Source organism: Cryptomeria japonica, chromosome 2 (assembly GCF_030272615.1).
Source record: "Cryptomeria japonica chromosome 2, Sugi_1.0, whole genome shotgun sequence".
In the NCBI taxonomy this organism is placed as follows: Eukaryota; Viridiplantae; Streptophyta; class Pinopsida; order Cupressales; family Cupressaceae; genus Cryptomeria; species Cryptomeria japonica.
The window spans coordinates 187,363,378-187,374,024 of record NC_081406.1 but is presented as its reverse complement, the minus strand read 5'-3'; positions in this window follow the sequence as shown (position 1 = coordinate 187,374,024).

Genomic DNA, 10,647 nt, shown 5'->3' with positions numbered 1-10,647 from the left:
GGATGACAAGTTGCTACCATATAAGCGAATGGTGGATGATTTTAAACAATATTTTGTACACATCACCTTCGATCAAATACCAAGGTTGGACAACAGAGTAGCTGATGCAATGGCTACTATTGCTTCACTACTGCAAATTCCAGAGCAACAAAATCATTACGAGTTTCTGGTAGAGCAACTGTTCTCCCCAGCCTATGACCATTCTGATTCCCATGTTATCTATGCCTTGACCGGTTCGGACTCTCCATTATATGGACCGATATACGACTATCTTAAAAGCAATATTTTACCCATTGACCTATCCTACAACCAGAAATGCAACTTTATCCTGCAAGCCACCTCTTATACTCTCACTGCTGATACTCTGTACCGTCGAGGTCTAGACGGTACTCTTCTTCATTGCCTTGATCATAATGAATCTGATTTCGCTTTACAAGAGCTTCACGAAGGTATCTGTGGCACACATTCAAGTGGTCCTACTCTTGCTAAAAAACTTCTAAGAATGGGATATTACTGGCTGACAATGGAAAAAGATTCTTATCACTTTGCAAAGAAGTGTCCTAAGTGCCAAATCCATGGCAATCTTATACATGCACCAGCACAGGAACTGCAACCATTCACAACATCCTGTCCCTTTTGCCAATGGGGATTGGTCTTGGTCGAAAAAATTCATCCTTCATCTTTAAATGGACACAAGTTCATTATAACTGCAACAAAATACATTACCAAGTGGATTGAAGCAGTCCCCATGACCACAGTAACTGGGAAACAAATAGCCTCTTTCATCCTTAATTATCTGATTTGCAGATATGGTATTCCAAGTTCCATCATCACAGATAATGGACAACCTTTCAAGAACCAAGATGTGCGAGAACTATGTGAAAAATTCAAAATCCAACATCGTTTCTCTACACCTTACTACCCACAGGGGAACGGTCAGGCATAAGCATCCAACAAAACAATATTGAAAATCCTAAAGAAAACAGTGAATGATGCAGGCAAAGATTAGCATGTAAAACTCAATCCAACACTTTGGGCATACAAAACTAGCATCTGCACACCTACGGGAGCTACACCATATTCATTGGTATATGGATCATAAACAATTTTACCATTGGAGGTAGAAATTTCATCTCTCATAGTCTCTTTGAAAGGCCTAATTCCAGATGAAGAGTATCGAGTTAACTGACTACAGGAGCTAGAACTTCTTGATGAAAGACACCAGCGTGCCTACACTCATCTCAAAGCATATCAGTAACGCATGTGCAAAAGCTACAACCACAAGGTCATTCCCAAAAATTTTAAAATTGGTGACCTAGTACTCAAGGAAAATCCTAGAAATCAGCAAGATCAGGAAAAGAAAGGGAAATTTGAACCTAATTGGTTAGGTCCCTATGTCATCATATCAGCTTATGGATCAGGCACTTATCAGCTAACAACTTCAGAAAGAGATGTGCTCGACGAACCAACTAACAACATCGATTTGAAGAAATACTACACTTGAGCAGTCTAATGCACGAAAAAGTCCAAAAAATAAATAAATATCAAAAATCAAGAAAAAGCAAATAAAGAGGTACAATAAAAGCAACTGGTGAAAACCTAGAAATAGGCGCTATTTTGAGAGGACAACTCCTCTATCTATCTTTTACTACCATGTCGTTATATCCACAGTTAAGCACTATCGACCATTGCCCGACATTTTATCACAATATCCATCTAGGACATACTTAGCATAGTCACTATCCTGGTTTATCAGTATATCCTTTTGCCGCATCTCACCATGGCTTGGTAATCACTGTACATATCCACATTAAGAGGCACACTCGGCTAGGGGCAGCATTAATCAGAACTTGCAACACATTCAAGATGTCAAAAACTTGTAGCAAACTAAGAACATTGTATCCAACAAACAAAACTCAACAAATCACAAAAACCACACAAAAGCAAAACTTAACGGGATTCACAAAATATGATGGATGATTTTCTGAAGTATCAAATGTTGCATCTTGCATAAAGTTTTGAATATTTTTGCACTTGAACTTTTTTAATTATTTGATCCTCTACATTTTCTCAACAAAAGCTTCAAAGCTAGAGAAAGTCGTGGGGACTCTAATATTTTTAGTTTTCTGTCTGTGAGGTGATCATTTGTATTGTGTAGATACTTGTCTTGAGACGTGATTCAAATCATATCACTGAAGATATGATCCCACATTGCGCATACAAATGGTTTAATCTTGTCTGTTTATACACAATCCGCACTTAGGTCGTCCTGGTTCAATTATACCTTGGCGCTTGTGCTATCTTGCAAAATAAAAAATCATGCAAAATTTTCTCAGGTCATTATGGTTCAATTATACCATTGTGCTTGTATAAATTTTCAACATATCCCAAACAAATCAATGCTCAATGATGATACCTACAAAGAAGCAAACAACATGTGGCTATACAGGGATGACCAATGCAAAATGAGGATGCTCAAATCAATTAGTTGCATATCATTTTACAATTAGTTGCATATAATTTTACAATTAGTTGCATACCATTTTACAATTAGTTGCATATCACTTTACAATTAGTTGCATATCATTTTAATCTTGCATCGGTATCCTCATTATCATACATCTCATTTTCAAGATACATCTCACAACATATCATATCATACATCTCATTTTCAAGATACATCTCACAACATATCATATCATACATCTCATTTACAAGATACATCTCACAACATATCATATCATACATCTCATTTTCAAGATATATCTCACAACATATCATATCATACATCTCATTTTCAAGATACATCTCATAAACATTATGCATTAACACATCATACTCAATGCACATACATCTAAGCATCACATAATCATCATAGAAAAATTAAAAATCATATAGAAAGCATAATCCATAACACGTCACATGAGGATCAAGGAAAATGGTGTCATATATATCTCAAAAAAATGATCAATGTACAAAATATGTCATGTCTGTGCCCAATACAACAAAATGATCCAAATACAATAGAGACAACGTCTCTAAGGTATGACTATCTTCTGAAGGAGACGGTCTCGCTACAAATGTCCCAGCACCTGGATCTCCAGGTGGATCCTGTCTAGGAGGCCCTGTCACGCCTCTGCTCTCTATCCTCGACCCAGTCTCTTGAGATCAACTGGATCTTGACGCTGTGAAACTCGACACTTGGTGCTCCCTGGGCACTGCATCCTCATAATGCCTCATTTAGTACTCCACCTCCTTGGCTCTCAAAGACAGCTCTCTCGAGGTGTCTCTCATCGGGCCACTTGCTGTCACTCTCTACAAACTCCCTGCAAGCTCCTCTGCTCGACCCCGACGCTCTATCTCTGTATCCCGCTCTGTGGTTAGCTGAATAATCTGACGCTGATGTGCCAACAACTGTGTCTGCAACTGCTGCACTGACAATTGCAGAGATCTAATCTACGCGTCCTCCTGATGCATCGGAATCCGCATCTGCAGGGGTACCTATGAAGGGGTACCCATGTCCCTCTACCTATCCTCGGTGCTGGTGGAGGTAAAACATCTGACCTCCTCCTCTGAGCTGGTCATTTAAAATCATCATGTCCTCCCACCATCGCTATCACCTCTTCAACTCTCTCCTCGCCCCCAGCTCCAATAGCCAAACCTCCTCTCCCTCTATCCACCACAGCCTATCACACTACTCTCTCAACCCGTATCCCTCTGTCACCACCACCTCCACCCCTATCTCCTCTCCTCCCTCGATCCAATCTCCCCCTATCCCCTCTCTGACCTCAGCCACCTCCTCCACTGTCTCCACCATCACCTCCTCCACCATCACCACCTCCCTCATCCACCTCCTCACCCACCTCTCCCCATCTCCCTAGCCTCTCGGGCTAATCATCCTCATCATCATCAAAAGTGGGAATCATCTCCGCTGGATCTGATATCCTGGCCACTGCATGCACTGCAAAGAGTGCTGCAAACTCATTAGTCATCCCTACATCCACTATCTCAGGGGCATAGTCCCATATCTGGCCGAATAAGTGAAAGAACTCCTCAACTATCGTCGCGCTATCAATAGTGGGTCCCCACTCTGGAACATCATGTCTCCGTTGAGCATATAAACATGCTCCCTATGGTATCCCCTGTTTTTGACCATACTGTCGCAACACCCAGCTATGCATAAATCTCTCAATAACAAAGGGCATCTGCCCTATTAGATATTTGGACATGTATACATAGGGCATCTCCATCCCATCCTCTGACCATACCTCACAACTTGTATATGGTCGTTAGACGACCGTATCAATATCATCCAAATCTCTCCTCTAGTTCTCTAGTTTGCCCAGCTTACGCTAGACAACTATCCCTCGATATTCGTATGCATAAGCACACCCAACAGGCCTATCTCTGTCCGCCAGTGGCCTGGCTGCGGGAATATGCTCCCACACCCATACCTATAGCAATGTAACTCCAGCAGATAGACTACTATACCCTAAGTACACCACCTGATGCAAATCCCTGTATAAGTGAGCCAACATAGCCGACCCCCATGCAAATCGGTGACCCTGTGTCACCATGTCCTCCAAGACCAACCCCCATCCTACAACCAGTCCCTTCGACCTCCGGTCAAGACATAAGAAACCACCTATGAAACTTGCTAGCACTGATGGTAGAGGAGCATAATCCAAATCTAGGAACTCCTGCCAGGGGATCTCGTATCCACAAACTATATCATCCTAAAGAATCTGACGAAGTGCCTTTGTCCCATCCTCCTCAGTTTGCTCATAAGGTAACAATGCACCTACCACAGGAATCTGTAGAATCCGGTAACAATCCTTAGGCGTCACCGTGATCTCGCCTATCGCCAAATGAAAGGTGTTCGTATCACTACACCACCTCTCAGCCAACACTGCCAATAAACCTCAATTAACGATAAACTGAGGCATCTCTAACAAAGAGGATAGGCCACACCTCTCAATAACATCCCTGTCAGCCTATGTCAATCATGGTATCAATGACCACCATCTTAGAAATCGCTCTCACAACTGAACCACTCCAATACGCTCCTGTCACAAAGCAAAACAAGTCCAATATCAGTTTCCTCATCAAAACAATTCATATCAAAATAAAATTCATATCAACTTGAAACTTTGAAAATCTAATCAAGTTCCACATCATATCAATCCATTTTCATATCAAATCATATCAGCTTGTAACACAACTCAAGTTCCATAATCAAATCAACTTGTCAAACAACTCAAGTTCCACAATCATATCAACTTGTAAAACAACTCAAGTTTCACATTCATATCAGCTTGTAACACAAATCAAGTTCTACAAACCATATCCGCTTGTAAAACAACTCAAGCTCCACAGGTATATCAACTTGAAACAATGCAAATCAAATCAAGTTCATATAAAAAACATCCCTATCAAAAACCACATCATATCAAATCAACATCAAATCAATATCAACTTGAAACATTGAAAATCAAATCAAGTTATATCGGAACTCATATTGGACAACTTATCAAAACAATGACAGCAGACACGCAGACTGACAATTCGCAACCATCCCGGCAAAACTGGCATCAACCTACCAATTTTTCTTCATCCAAAAATCCTGCTTTACCCAAATTTTTCCCTCATGCACTAAACAATCTTGTCTACGCACTAAACTGTTGGTTATGCGCTACCATATCCTCTCAGCGCGCTACACCATTCACCCTATGTGCTAGCCAGCATCTATGTGCTACCCTATCATATTTCTGCATCACCTAAACTACCCTAATCGCTAAACTACCCTATGCCCTACCTATGCCTACCCATGCGACCCCCTAGGAACCCTATGCGCTAGGTATCTCCTACGCGCTACCCATTTTTCCCAATGCGCTACCCTATGCTCCCGGTGCGCTAACCTAACCCTAAGTGCTACCATAACCTATCGATGTGTGATCCTAATCTTCTCAGATGCTACCCTATTTTATTGAACCCTACGTGCTACGAAACCTATCGTATGCGCTATGCTTTGACCCTAATACGCTAAATCGCCAAATCTGTGTGACAAAATTGAAAACATGATAAAAAATGACAAAATAAAAATCCAAAAGGGGTCAAAAGGGCCAACTTACCAGTGGTCCATATGCGACGGGCCTCTGATACCTCCAAACACACTTGAATCGATGAGAAGCATAAGGAACCGACATGTTGACTTTTCTCCACGTGTCACTTTCTCTAAAGTCAACAAGCACAAATGAGACAAAAGGAAATCACTTTTTCCCTTTTATAGGGTAAATCGAAATTAGGGTTACGTGGAGGAACACATAAATTGCTCGTGGTGTCTCATACAACCCTACCAAACATCATTCTCAAGAGATGAATCAATTAATCGCATTCAACATAGCCAAACATTTTACAATGCAATGAAATTTATCAAATTTATCCAAATCAAATCAAATGTTCAAATTTTTTGATTCATCTCCCGAGGGGGCATTATCAACATCATTTATCAAATCTGGGGCATCAGTTATCAAATCTGGGGCATGGCATGAAAATCTCAAAATGACATAAAAACTGATCATAACCAAATCATGACGACACATCATTTTCTTTGAATCAACATGTGCACACACGTCACTTCGAAGAGGGGCAAAATGTAGACGTATAAAAATGGCCATATTCCTAAATGAATATTTAATGTTCATTTTATTCTCATTCCTCTATTTAGTTCAATCTAATTTAATTAAATCACCCACATTCTTCTATTTAATTAAATAAATTATTCAATTTATTTAGTTAAATTCACTTAAGCCCTTTACATCATTTAATTGAATAAATCATTTTATTTAATTAAATCCCTTCTCTGTACTTTTTAATTAAATTTACATTTAATTAAATAATTTACCCCAATTGAATAAATCTAGTTTATTTAATTTCCCAACTTGCAACCAAATTAAAATAAAGCAATTTATTTTAATTAATCCTATTATTCCTCATCCACTTGCATTTTCCTACATCTCCCACTTGCATCCTAACCCCCTTCATAAATTTTTCTAGAACCTATCTAATCCTAATCAATTAGCCTAAACCCTTCAATCATATCCTTTTCCCTAAATTTAATTTGGAAGGACTCTTACAAATTTGTCCCCAAAGTCTTCCAAACCATTAATGGTTAACTAACCCTTAGTGGCATGGTTAGAGACTTTTTGCCTAAATTAACCCTGTTCTAACCCAGGGGTCTCATAAAGCATTCATTGCTTTGACCATGGTTATCCCTTTAAACCTTTGCACAAGAGTTTATCCTTTGGGTAAAAGCTTTATCCATTGGATAACCCTAACCTAACCTTAAACCTTACCTCCTAAGGTAACCATGAGGTCTTCTCAAGCATTTAATGCTTCTTTCATCTCCTCTCAAGCAATCTTATGTTGACAATTATCACCATTTCATTGGTGAAAATTGTAAACATGGATTGATAACTTTCAATCCTGACCCTTGATTAACTCCTTCAATCTTGACCATCCATTGCCCTGTTTTCACTATAAATAGAGCTCTCATTCCTCCATTTTAAGGATCCATGCTAGCTTTTAGTATCTCATTTATTCTCAAATTTATCAATACATCTAGCTTCTCTTTGTAATAGGAATTGATCTAATAAGCATTTTAGAGTATTTCCTTCATCATTATCTTAGATCATTAACTAGTATATCATGTTAGGATAGTATTTCTACTAACCTTGTCATCTTATAATCTAGTTTACTTCATTTGTAGAATCATGCATAGTTAGGATGCATTTCATGGTAAAATTAATCTAAAGCATCCCTCATTCTTGCATTCGTCATCCCCAAGCCACTTTGCTCAGTGATCTGAGAGAAAAGGCATTGGCTTGAGGGACCTTGTGAGATAGAGAACCATGGAACCTACCTTGGGAAGTTGAGTCATTCTTCATGACTCCATAACTTGCACCAAGAAGTCTCGTGGGTGTGTGAACCAACTCTTTGAGACCATATTTTCACATTTTAAGTTTCATTGGCCCATTTTTCCCGCACACAATAACCATGGTGTTGTCTCCTACAGATTCTACTGAGGACATCTACTCTCCTAGCCCAAATATTATAGGCTCTGATACCAATTTGATAGGGTTTACCTAGCTTGCTCACACTTCACCTAGTTGGTGTTGCTCAAGTCTACCAACCTCACCAGGTATAGCTATGCTCCAAGACCTCCAAGTCCTTCCCAATCTTTGCTAGGACTTTCTCTTTGCCAATCTCAAGGTGTTTGCAACAAGTGTTTGACTAAGAACCCTACCATTTCAATGTATTTCTTATATGCTCAATCTTGCAATATTGACATCAACTTATCAATTTCTCACTTTTCTCCCTCATACTCTTGTGAGTCATTGCAGAGGTGTGGAGGTGACATTTACCATGGAATGAATTCAATTTTGTCCATTTTAGGTTTTGCAATCTCTATCTTCCTTACTGATTTCATAAATTTGCCTAGAAATAGGGCTACAAGGATGAGCCCCAATTAGGCCTCCTAAATCCAATTTTCAAGGGTTTTGAGGGAATCGGTCCAAAAGATCCCGCAAAAAGGTTTATTTTTCTTCAATCACTCACCCATTCTCAAGAGATTTTTTAGGTTTTAGCTTTCCAACTTGTCGTACAGTGCCCTAACCCAAAAATGAGGGTTTGCTAGGGTTTATAGGCCTTAACCGGCAGTGACTGTCCAACTTTGTGAAATGGGCATCTAAAGGACTTGTCAAGGCTTCTCCTTGTAGTTTCAACTCTGTATGGACCTCATAAACCATCCCAAATTATTTGGTCAAGGTTTTATATTCACCCCTGCAGTATGCATTCAATTTACACCTTGTTTTCTCTAGCCGGGTTGCTCTTGGACTCGCCTAGAACAAGGTGGAAACTATGATGAACTCCACTTCTACAAATCCTCCCTACATATTTACACTATACATAGGGTTTCCTTCCATTTCCCAATAGGTCGTGATGGTAGCATAGGGGGATTTTATGGGGCAACCATTTTACATGAATTTGCTATTTACAAGTCAAAACCGGCGAATTGAAAACAAAACAACAAAAGTACTAACACGCACTATCTACAAAGCATGAAATAAACCAAATAGTACTGAAACACACCAAAGAAATACTATCCAAAACTGGATCAAAGGATTCAATCCATTTGTATTCACATTTATGCAAAATAAGACAAAAACATTTATAACAGTCCGAAAAATGAGAGGTTTCAGATTGTCATCCACAAAATTTTATGCTTCCAACCTTGGTAATCGTGAAAGAGGAGGTTTTAAATAGTCTTCTCCACATGTGGAGCCATCTTAGGTCAAGCTAAACCTAACTCCATTGCTAAGATCTTTTAGAACCAGAGTTGTCATGACAAGTTTTACAACTTTCCACATTTTGTCTTTTCAACTTAAGCAACCTATTACAAGTCATTACTCATGTCTTTTTCAACATTCCTAAGACCATTCTAAACCTCTCTACTAGTCTTACCAGGTTATGCCTCTTTTGACCAATAAGAAGGTCGTTAACCTACTCAAACTACCACCTACTCACAATGTGCAAACCTAGGAAGAAAACTAACTCAACTAGGCCTACACTTGATTCAAATCAAACATTACACACATCTTGGACCCTCCTGGAGTCCTTATTAGAAACTTGACTTGGCTAAGGTCAGTACAAACCAAAATTGTAGAAGGACTATGAGCCTAAGTCCTAGGTGCTCCTGCACCAGTATGTATGTGTGTATATATATGTATGCATGTATACACACACACACACACACATGTATGTATACATATACATATATGTATATATATGTATATGTATACATATATGTATATAACATATATATGTATATATATAACATATATATGTATATATATAACATATATATGTATATGTATACATATACATAGATGTATATATATGTATGCATGTACACACACACACACACACACACACACACACACACACACACACACACACAGAGAGAGAGAGAGAGAGAGAGATATACACACACATACATATACATATACATATACACATGTGTGTGTGTGTGTGTGTGTGTAGACACATAAATCTGTCGACTTAATTAAATTAATATTTAATTAATTCATCTTAACCCTCTTCTCCTATTAATTAAATAAATTATTCAATTTATTTGATTTAATTCACTTAACCAAATTCGGACCATTAATTAAATAAATAAATCATATTTGTTTAATTAAATCTTCTCTCACATTTAAAACTAGCAGTTGCAGGGGGAGTTCCTGTAACAAGAGGCCGATAGGTTTGATTGTAAAGGCATTATGTCATTAGATCAATCAGACTTGTCATATTCAGAGATATATGCATTCAGATTGATGCCATAGAAGTATTAATCAAATGCACATGTGAATGAGGAAAAGTTTGTAAACTGAAATCATGGATTTGAAATATTCATGTGTGAAGTGAACATGTGAAGAACAGATAATTGCACAGTAACAATGTTTTGGTGCACATAACCCAACCAATGGTTGTTCCCAAAATTGAAATTTTTCCACCCACCATCCCCCATGCTGCTGTATGCAGCATGATGTACTGGAAGAAAATGTCATGAATATTTTATTTACAATT